Raw genomic sequence first — 12637 nt, 5'->3', positions numbered from 1 at the left:
TCCAATACGAGTTGGACTCGTAAACAAAGGATTCCGTAGATAAAAAAATAATCTAAGTGAATAGTAGAATTTTGTATTCTTTAGATTTTTTTTTATACCACTGAGGTGGCAAACAAGCATACGTCCCACCTGATGGTAAGCGGTTACCGTAGCCTATGTATTCTTATTCTTTCGTATTCTTTAGATAAAAATTTATTTACATATATACATCATCATCGTCATATCCGCCTTTAACTGTCCACTGCCGGACATAAGCCTCCCCCTTGGGGGGTTTTGCCAGTAGTTGCCGTGCTTGGCAGACGGATTAGCAACCGCAGTTAGGCTTCGGAGATGTTTTAAGATGCTCTGCTTTTGCCGAACATCTTAAAAGCTGTTGCCCATCTCCCACGCTCTTTTAGTGGTTTCTTACGACGCCCACGGGAAAGGAAGGGGTGGCCTATATATATATATACGTACATATACCTAATCTATATGAAATTAAATAAACATCAGTTTAAACGTGTTTATTTTATTTCTTATATGAAATACTATAGGTAACTAGTTATTTTTATTTTTGTTTATTGTTTGAACAATAACTATGGTTAAAAATTGTAGCGTATAATTGTCTGATATTTTTTTTTATTTAATTAATTTTTACATAATTTCTCAAACATTTTTGTATTTTCAACTTGACTTCAGATAATTAAATTGTCTCACAAAAAACCGACTTTAATTGTGACAAAACTAGTTATTTTGATTTCTAAACTAAATTACTGAACCGATTTTGATAAATTTTTTATGGGCCCATAACTCCGTCAGTTATATTGAAATTTTATATTGAAACAGATTTGGAAAATTCTTTTTATCTGAAAGGATATACTTACAAGCTGGTCCCATAAAAAAATTATCAATATATTTTTAGTAGTCCAGTTTTTAATTAAAAATTACTGGATTTTTTAAAACAAAACAATTTATTTAGCCACGATGGATGTCTGTTTCTTTGTGAAACACAGTCCTACTTATTCAACTTTTCTGTCCTAACTCGAAATTTACAAGGCAAGACAGACGGATGGACGAAGTTGTACTATAAGGGTAATATTTCACTACGGAACCCTAAAAGGCATATTATCGTCACTATAATAAATTCATAAGTGTGGAAAACTCTTTATTCTGTTAGAAACAGTAAAAATATATATGGTAAAACCATTATAAACTTTACACGAGTACATTTAAATAAGCAAACTAATTAATTCAGAAATCGCATATATAATAATTTTTTGCCACGTGGATAGCAAAAAAAAAATATACAGAACAATTTTTTTTTATTGTTGAAAATGGTATGGTAACCCCGCCTGCGCTAACAGTATACGCTGGCGAAGCACCAGTGAAGGGTGATAGATGAGAATGAAAACAGGCCAGTTAGCCCATCATGATGAATTCAACAAGAATTAACCCTGATAGTTTCCAGGGAGAACCGCGAGGAGGTCGACCTGTTTGGGTATATTGCTAGCAATGGGATTCTCAGTCTCCATTACTAACAATCCCTTTCCCCCCCAACAGACCAATTGAAAAATCCCTTTTGGAAGCCACTTCAAAATGTTACTAATTATAATAAAATTTACAATGTAACAAGACGGTATCTGTACATGGGAGATATTTAAGAAAAATAGATACGTAAGGTTAATAATAACAGTAATTAATAATTTAAAAAAAAAAATCTCTATGTTTGTTCTAGCATTACATAAAAACTACTACACCAAATTGGATGCGGTTTTCACAGTTACGCTCGTGAAGGTCTAACTCAAAATTTGGTGTATATTTTGTCTTGATACGCCACCTAGGAGTTTCATTCTAGTATGTTTCATTGACTATCCCACTTTTGAAGTCCACGCGTACGAAGTATGGGGCGGATAACTAGTATATTAAATATAATGCTAACAGTAATACCTGCAACTTAAGTACTCACATAAACGAATAAAGATTTAAGTAATTAAAGGTTTTGTTTTACAAAAAAACAGACTTAAATTCTGAGAACACCAGTTATTTCAATTTTAAAACTAAACTACTAAATCGATTTTGTTAAAATTTTCATGGGATTAATCTGTGAGTATATCCTTTTAGATAGAAAAAGAATTTTCCAAATTTATTTATAACTGACGGAGTTATGAGGTAACAAACATAAAAAAAAAACATAACAGAATTAAAAACCTTTTTGAAGTCGGTTGGAAATTACGTCACTTCCATATTTATGTTACTAGTAGCATCTTACCAGCCGTTAACTGTCCGCTGTTATACATAGGTCTCCCTTTAGGAGGATTTTGCCAGTAGTTGCCACGTTTGGCAAGCGGGTGCAAGCGGGTTGGCAACTGCAGTTTTGGTAATGTTTTTAAAAGGACGCTGCTGCTCACCCCTCCACCGTTAAATTCCTTTAGTCGTTCCTTACGTCACTTATGGATTTGCCCATTCTATGCCGGGACCACGCCACCACACTACTGCTAGAGTATTATAATCTATGTTTCTACTCATAAACCTAAAAACAAGGCCTAAATCTTATACGGTCAAAATAATCTTTTGTTTTGCAAATAAAAAATCTAAAATTATGGTAAAAGGGTACTTTTTTAATTGCACTCATTGTTCATTATTGGCCAGCTGTATAATTGTTATCTAAATGCAATTAGTTAAGGTAATAAATATATTATAGTTTTTTTTTATCAATGATATTGGAGCGTTAACGAAGGCTGCCACTGTCACGTTTCAATTTTAAACTTTTGTGTACAAGTAATAAGATCAAAATTCATTTAAACAGTTCAATAATCTTATGTCTAAATAGAAATATGTTATATATTTCATTAATAGTCATGTGTTTGTAGTTGTTCGGAGGAAATTGGGAATTACAGACGCCACATGTTATTACGTAGTGATTATGTCATACTTAGTGTAATTCTTCTGATTTCCGTGTGGTCCCGGCATAGAATAGGCCACCCCTTCCTTTCTCGTGGTTGCAATAAGTGACGACAAAGGTAGGGAGTGGAATCGGCAGCAGCGTTCCTCTTAAAACATCTCCAAATCTTAACTTCGGTTGCCAATCCGCCTGCCAAGCGGAATTACTGGTAAAACCTCCTTAGAGGGTTTATGTTCAGCAGTGGACAGTTAAAAGCTGGTATGATGATGATGATGTGTGATGATGTGGACAGAGGTATCCAAGCAATCGACTTTTGTACAAAGTCTCCCTCTGGTTATTTAATTATAAATAAAGGAATGAGTATACACGATAAATATACTCATGAAAACAGTGAGAACATAGTAGTTGGCTCCACGGAGGATGTAGTTTGCGAATCGTACCATCTTTGGAGGCGAGATATTGAGATGTTGACGGAACTTGGAGTTGATTTTTACATGTGAGAGAGACATTGTTTGGTTTAACCTAATCAGCCTGATAAGAGTATTTATCAAATTATAAGAGTATATATAAATTACATGATAATTTCCAAATCTCAGCAGAGAAAAACATGGTTTTATACAGCAATAATATTTTATTTTTATATCTATCACAATGGCACTTTATTTATACATTTTACACAATAGATTTTTAACGAAACAGTATACTCTGTTATGTCCATAGTACTGCTCATGTTTATAGGCGACGGTTAGTACTTTCCATCAGGTGGGCCGTCAGCTTGTTTGCCATTCTAAGTTGTATAAAAAAAAATAACAATAAAAAAGACTTTTATAATCCGACTACTAGAAATCTAAATTTAAATCTTGTCTGGAAAAAATCGCTCTTAGCGATAAGGCCGTCCATTGTTTTCTTAGTGTAATATTTATCACGTAATTGGTTATATAATATAGTTTATACAATAAATTATATAGATAAGTTACTACTGTAATCTCACGAAGGAAACAATAAAGAGTATCTATTTATTTGTCTACTAATTATTCGATTGAGCAAGTCATTTGTATTTTTTTAGATCATTGCTTGTTATCACCTATTGTTAAGGTAGTGCTGTGTTAAGTGGGTTCCGCGGAGCTTAGGGGTTCGGTAAAAAAGTCACTAGGGTTCTGTGAAATTATATATATATATATATATATATATATATAATAAAGAATATATATATATATATATATATTCTTTATTGCAATAAAACATACAGTAACAAAAACAACAATAAGTTGATAACAAAGTTATCAAAGGCGAACTTATCTCTAAAAGAGATCTCTTCCAGTCAACCTAACGCAGTGGCATAGGAAGTAGTGAGTGGGCAGTAGTAGTGCAAAGCAGAAATTAAAATTAAATATTTACATAAATTATCTACCCACTAACAGATGCACTACTTGTTGATATCGAAAAGTCCCTAACCAAATTTTCCTTCGAGAAGTCCCTTCTTGAACCTTACATTAAATTATCACAGCAATAAAGAGCTTCAATCTACACTATTATATAATTAGCAATGACTTATATATTTATTATATTAAAATGTATTAATGTATTATGTACAGTTATTTACATATGTATTGTACTGTATGTCATTTATATATGTATATTATTTTATATGTTTATATATTAATTTATTTTAAAATATACAAATGTCTCTTATCTCTCAAAATATTTAGATTGATACTCCTTGTCGTTTCCTCCTAAATATTACAATAGTAAACAGTAAGTATTTATTTAATAAATACTTACTATTTACTATTATTATTAATAGTCATTAGTAAGTATTTATTTAATTTAGAAATTGTTTTTGTTTTTTTTTTTTGATGGGTGAAAATGGTATGGTAACCCCGCCTGCGCTAACAGGATACGCTGGCGGGACACCAGTGAAGGGTGATCGATGAGAATGAAAACAGGTCAGTTAGCCCATCATGATGAATTTATCAGGAATGAACCATGATAGTTTCCAGGGGGAACCGCGAGAAGGTCGACCTAGTTGGGTATATTGCTAGCAATGGGATTCTCAGTCTCCATTACTAACAATCCCTTTCCCCCCAAATTGTTTTTGTTAGGTCAATGCACCGCTATTTACTCTCTCTTTCTGTTTATCATAACGGTTAATTGGTAGAGAATGCCATCAGGTATTAAGTCCGCCCTGTATACAAATTTTAATGTATGCAAAAGTATAATTAAATAAATATATCTATCTACCGTTTGTCCTTCCATTTGAAATTGCCTGTTTCAAGGTGACTTGGCAAGTAATAGCATAAAATACTTATATACTTATAACCAGAGGGAGACGTTGTACAAAAGTCGATTGCTTGGGTACCTCTGTTCCATTCGTGTTTCTACCGTAAGCTGTTGTTTTTGCATAGCTATGTTTCGGTTTGAAGGGTGGGATATGGCGTGAATTTACAGGGTACAGAGAAATAACATCTGAGTCCTCAGGAATGGCAACGCATGGGGGGTATCATGGGCGAAACAGTATACTCTGTTATGTCCATGGTACTGTTCATGTCTCTAGGCGACGGTTACTATTTTCCATCAGGTGGGCCTTTAGCTTGTTTGCCATTCTAAGTTGTATAAAAAAAATGTACTTTGAAAATTTATTTTAAACCGTATTTTCTATATCTTGGTCACGATTAATGCCAACCGGTTATCCGAATTACATCAGTGATGACGACAAAAGGTACTCCAATGATTAGATAAACAGATTGCTGGAGAAAGGAATCGAACCTGTAGTCATGCTGTACTGTATGTATATATATATATATAACGTATTATTTTTAGAGTTCTACAAAAACTAGGTTTAATAAGAAATAGTATTCTGCTGCCATTAGTATGCGTGTGACTGCCAACACTCGAAGATTCAAAGTTTATGGAACTCTAGATAGTGACAGAGGTAATCAATCTTCTTCTATCCTCTATTTTACTATTCATACCTGAATTGGTGTATTTTATTATATTTATATATCATGGTTTACAGAAATGAAGACTTAAAAAATACTCTAAATTTTTCAAGCCCATTTCAACTTTCTCCAAGAATTTCATTTCTTCAAAATTTCGCGGGAAGTAATTTTTTTACTCACTATTACAAAAAAGAAATCTAATCTGGCAACCCTGGTCTGGTATTTAAAAGGGGGGATCTGCTTTCCATACGAGAATTGTTTGGTACTTATCTTTAGCTATGGGCAAAGATATGTTCAAGAGCGTATTATGCGCCTTTTATAAGGGGCCAGACTTGGAGATTAATAAATTTTGATTATACTCTATATATATGGTGCTGTGTGGTCCCAGCATAGAATGGATTACTTCTTACTTTCTTGTAGAGGTCATAAGAGGTGGCTACTGGAACTTAATGATCGAGGGATGATCAGCAGCGTTTTCCTTAAAACATCACCAAAGCCTAACTGCGGTTGCCAACCCGCCTACCAAGCTTGGGAACTACTGGCAAAACCTCTCTTATGGAGGAGGCCTATGTTCAGCAGTGGACAGTTAAAGGCTGATATGATGATGATAACACAATGGCAACCATTCCATGCTTTGTCAAGCCTATCAAATCCATTAAAGTGACGACTCTTGTCTTCAGGCGGTTTCGACTTTTATGGCCTGAACCATTACACCAGCAGTTTGATCCGTCAGCCTCTACTTGGAGAAAACCTAAATCCACATGTGTTTGGATGAAATTCTTAATTTAATTACGTATTTGAAGCTATTCCTGAATGGAAAGTTGCGAAAAATGGAACATTTTCGGTACATAATATTAATAATACATGCGATTACTAAGTCATAAATATAAAGACATTTACAGGGTTAAGTAAGAGTCATTAAGGTTCTTTCAAGGTAGTGTTGAAACAGTACAGGAGTAAACTGTGTACATGTAAAAAGCATTATCAAAATCGGTTCAAAATTGACGACGTAATTTTGTACACCTGCGATGCCGTAGGTGCTGTCGGTGACCATGGGCGGCGGTAGTCACTTACCATCAGGTGAGCCGCATGCTCGTTTGCCCCCTGTGTTGTAACATAAAAATTACACACGAATTAAAAACCTTCCCTTTTTTTGTGTCGTTTATCATAATATATAAAAATCCCATGTTAAAATATTTATTCAAGCTAATTTCCTAAAACGCTCGACGGATTTTCATGGTATTTTGTAAATGTATAATTTTATAATGTATTGTCTGCTCCAACTTGAGAAATAGGATAGTTTCCAACCGACTTAAAAAAGAAAGGAGTTCTCAATTCGGTTGTATTTTTTTTATGTTTGTTATCTCATAATTTCCTTAGTTGTAAAACGGATTTGGAAATTTTTTTTTTGTCTGAATTGATATATTTACAGATTAGTCTTATAGAAATTTTATTTTAATCGGTTCAGTAGTTTAGATTTTAGATTAAAATAACTGGTTTGTCACATTTGAAGTCGGTTTTTTTGTGGGACGCAATTGTTAATTATACGTTTACGCAAAGGTAAGCTTTGTCAAAATGGGGTTTCTTTTTATCTTAATTTTTATTATACGGTAAGAAAAAATGAATCCAGTAGATGGCGGTAGGGGTTAAAACAAAGTTTCCTGGGTCGGCTAATAAGCTAATATTTTCAGATCTATCCCTTACTACCCTACTAACTTACTATTCCATAAACACGTATTAAACATGTTGGCTGTACGGCGTTTTACAGTTTGGGCACCGAATGGTTAACATTAGTCTTCGGGGGGAAAAGGGGCATGTTAGCAATCGAGATTAACAGCCTCATTGCTAGCAATATGCCCTATTAGGTCAACCTCCACGTGGTTCTCCCTGGAAACCATTGTGAACAATTCTTGTTGAATTCGTCACGATGGACTAACTGACCTGCTTCATCCTCACCTATCATGCTTCACTGGTGCCTCGGTGTATACCGATAGCGCGGGTGCGGTTACCATTCCATTATCACCCCTTAAAAAAACACTAGGCTTCGAACAGCGATTTAATAATTTACCTGAATATGTCTCGTTTAGAGGTGAAACACGTGTCGTGCGTGTTACATGAGTGTGGACTGAATAACGGTCGGAGATCGATGACACTAATATAGAAGGTTTTAGAATTTCTACTAATAATAATAGTTGTGAATCTTCAAATGTTGGCAGTCGCACGCATACTAATGGTAGTGGAATTAAACAAAATGATTCTAATCGACTAACTAGTATTTTGTAATTTACAGATGTGGTTAGCTATCGAGGAAGATGGTGTAAATGTAATCGAATATTCAGAGGGAGACTTTGTACAAAAGTCGATTGCTTGGATACCTCTGTCCCATTCGTTTGTTTCGTCATTGTTTTAACCGTGAAGCAGTTGTGTTTGTATGGCTGTGTTTCGGTTTGAAGGGTGGGATATGGCAGTGTATTTACAGGGTACCTCTGTACCTGAGTCCTCAGGAATGGCAACGAATGGGGGGTATCATGGGCGAAATAGTATACTCTGTTATGTCCATGGTACAGCTCTGGTACGACATGCTACTTGTAAGACGGGCTGTCAGCTTGCCCGTCTAAGTTGCATAAAATTTTTTTCGTAACAAGTAACTTTTAATATTTTTGTTCTTTTTTTTATACACAGAATAAAAATAAATCTTTGTACAAATAGGTAGATTTGTTTACAAGTTCTTTTCGATCGTCACTGCTTATTATTTTACTGCCGGGTTTGGAACACTGTTATCTGCTGTGAATAAACCACAAGAAACTCAACATTTAATCCTTTTAATTTGCTTATGTATAAGATAACTTTATATATGACACGATACTGTGACTATAATTAGCACTGAGTTTCTATTATGAATCGTTATGTATTATGTGTTATGAAGCTACGTTGGTACTGCTCATGTTTATAGGCGACGGTTACCACTTTTCATCAGGTGGTCCGTCAGCTTGTTTGCCATTCTAAGTTGTATAAAAAAAAATGGAGTTTAATGGATAATATGGAACGGATAAAAGGTGAGTATATTTTTTATTGCACTTGTAAATTACATTGTTAATACATTTATAAATGTTGTGAGCAAAACAAGTATTCGAAGATAACAGATCCATGGCTTATACGAAGATGGCGTGGAGTATTCAAAGGTGGCAGAACAGAGGCCGTGGTTGAAAAAAATAAAACCTGTTATTTAATAATAGGTGTGTTCTTCTCTAGAAATCTGTCCGACTCTAGAATAAGGGCATACGGGTATGCGACCCCGGCCTCCCGAGCCGCTGCAGTGTCCCAGTCCTTTCCGCAACTGCAGTGTCCCCCCTTTTCCTTTCCCACATAAGTCCCTTATTCTTCTCATTTACTAATTTCCTTAACACATTTCCAACGTTCCCTTCCTTTTTTCCTCAATCCTTTTACTCCATACCACAGGTGGCGGAAACCACCAACAAATGCATTCCCGAAGAGGGTTGACGTCAGGCAGGTGGCCGGTTGTGAAACTAAAAAGCAAATCATTTTGTAATGTGGATAAAACCATATTACGCCGACTCCAAATAATAATTGGGATAAGGGTAGGAAGATGATGATGATGATGATTTAATAATAGATATTGGGACCTGTTATAAAAGCGTAACAGTAACAGTAATAACATATATTTTATTATGTTTGTCCTGTAATAACCCACGCCTAAACCTCGTATCTGCAAACCGTGGTATATAAATACAATATATACAATATTGAGGTCTTATTCATCATTGTCGTCATATAAGCTGTTAACTATCCACTGCTAAATATACGCCTTCCCCATAGGAAAGGGTTTCGCCAGTAATTGCCACACTTGGCATCTGTTGAGAAATATGAATATTTTAGATTTAAAAATGAATGTTTACTCACAGTAACATTAATTGAACTGTGCAATCGAGTAATGTTTTTAATTTAGAATACAACCCAGTACCCATTTTATACCTATTGTAAAACATTTGTATAAATATGTATTATATTTTACGTACCTAGTCCAGCCATAAGTTCTGTTACAAATGAAAATGTATCTATTTTTTTTTATGAAGTAATGTAATATTACTAAAATTTATACCTGCATATTTATTAAAGTCTCAGTAAAAAATAAAAAAAAAATTGAATTGGAAATGGCCAGCTTTGGCTTTATAGGCCTTTAATCTGTCTATCTACGAATCTATGGATTTACGCACTGTTTTTAAGAGAGATTTCGCCACTGCTTGCTCTAAAAATTTTTTAAGAAACTCAATGTCGCCGTGTCGTTTAGAGCAGGCCATGTCCTCTAAAACTGACCATAATTTGAAGTCTAAAGGGTTGAAGTCTGGTAATTGTAAAGTCAGTTTAATTGTAAAGATTGATTTAGGCCATGTCCTGTATATCGACGATAAGCACCGAGCTTCAGGTCTTGTTTTATAATACGCGACAGAGTCCTAGCGAGAATCTTCATTTCTCGCGATAAGATTTTTTACTTCCTAATGGGGTTTCAAATTCAACGAATTCTGTCTTTAACAGCGTTAACAGCCTTTGTAGTTTTAACAGCACGCGGCCGCCCAGATCGTTTCTGGTCTTCAACAGGAAGTGTTGTTGTATCTGTTGATAGTACGATATACGAACATACGGCTGATACCAAGCTTTTGAAGTGTCTGGAATATGACCGACGGCTCCATACCCACTTTGTGCACGGCGATCACTGCAATCCTATTTTCTTTAACATCCCATTTCATATTGTAATTTGATAATGAACACAAATTAAAAATATGTGAAATGGCGCGAAATCGAAAGAATTTTTTAAAATAATAAACGTGTTCCAAATTCAAAATAATTAAAAAGTTGAAAAAAGAAGAGTTTTTATTGAACAGTATTTATGGCCAGACTAGTTGTATAATAAAAACATTTTTATAGTTTATGACACATAGGCATTAGAGGTTTAGACTAGATAATTGTATAATCACTTTTCTATCAATTATTATTAATTAGTTATTAACAATAAACGACAATCGTAAAAAATAAACATGTCCAGTGCAGCATTTTTACTGTCAAGATTCTCGTAGATTGTTTTTTTTTTTGCAACTTACAATGGCACACAAGCTGACGGCCCAAATGATGGAATGTGGTAACCGTCGCCTATAAACATGAACAGTACTATGGACATAATATAATATACTGTGTTGTTATTAAAAAACTAAGTTGTTATGCTTCTGCACCCTGTAATTTTCTTTCGTTCCTCCTGGAAACCATCGTGACTCATACTTGTTGCACTCGTCACGATAGGCTAACTGGCCTGTTTTCATGCTCATCTGTCATCCCTCACTGGTACCCCGCCAGTGTATACCGATAGCGCAGGCAGGGTTACCATTCCATTTTTTTCCACCAAAAAAAAACATCTTGACAAATTCACCAATGGATCAGTTACGGTGGTTTCCAGAGGGAACCGCGCGGAGGTCGACCTTATAGGGTATAGAGCTAGTAATAGGGTTGTATTCCCCATTACTAATAATCCTTCCCCCCCCCCCCAAGGAAGTAATATTAATACATATGCATCATTATAATGCAAATATTTTGTTTATCATATAATGTTATCTATATTTAAATTAAATAACGTAGTTGACGGAAGATAAATTAAATATTTGTATTAAACACTAGCTTATTTCCCGCTACTTCGTATGCGTGAATTTGAGAAGTAGGAAAATCAATAAAATTTACCATTTATAGATGGCATATCAAGATCTTCAAAAGGGGGGTAAAGAGGTCTCTTCAGGGTCGGCAACGCGCGCGTAATACCTCTGGTATTGCAGGTGTTCATAGGCTACGGTAACCGCTTACCAACAAGTGGGCCGTATGCTTGTTCGCCACCTCAGTGGTGTAAAAAAAAAGATAAAACATACACCGGATTTTCAATTAGACATTTAAAAATATAACTGTCAAAACCACATTCAAATTGTGAAAGTACTTTAATTTATCCAAAATGTACTTTCAATGGAATTAAAAAAATATTTATTTATTTATTTTATCAACTGAGCAAACTTAACAGTTTCCTAATACGCTCACATGGGGGAAAGGGATTGTTAGTAATGGAGACTGAGAATCCTATTGCTAGCAATATACTTGGGTATATTGCTAGCAATAGGATTCTCAGTCCAGGTCGACCTCCTCGCGGTTTCCCCTGGAAACTATCATGGTTAATTCCTGATGAATTCATCGTGATGGGCTAACTGGCCTGTTTTCATTCTCATCTATCACCCTTCACTGATACTCCGCCAGCGTATCCCGTTAGCGCAGGCGGAGTTACCATACCATTTTCATCCATCAAAAAAAATACGCTCACTCAGGAAAGCATTAGTACAATAACATACGTGTATAATTAAAAGGAATAATATTAATTATATTTAAATTAAATTACATAACAATAATAACATCTACATGTATTATAAATCTCTGAACATAAACACTCTGTGGTCATCCGACGAAACTCCAGCAAGTTGGAGGCGAACAAGTCCAATTGTAGATACCGGCTCAAAACATCAGAGTAGTTTCAATACAAGAGATAGGAGAGCTATCAATTACATATTAAAATCTTAGATTACAGAGGGAGACTTTGCACAAAAGTCGATTGCTTGGGTACCTCTGTCCCATTCGTGTTTCAACCGTGAAGCAGTTGTGTTTGCATGGCTGTGTTTCAATTTACAGGGCGCAGAGGAATAACATCTGAGTCCTCAGGAATGGCAACGCATAGGGGGTATCATGGGCGAAACAGTATACTCTGTTATGTCCATGG

This window comes from Galleria mellonella, unplaced genomic scaffold, assembly GCF_026898425.1.
Source record: "Galleria mellonella isolate WM207_F2 unplaced genomic scaffold, CSIRO_AGI_GalMel_v1 utg1053, whole genome shotgun sequence".
Lineage (NCBI taxonomy): Eukaryota > Metazoa > Arthropoda > Insecta > Lepidoptera > Pyralidae > Galleria > Galleria mellonella.
The sequence above is the reverse complement of the archived record's forward strand: the minus strand, read 5'-3'. Positions refer to the sequence as shown.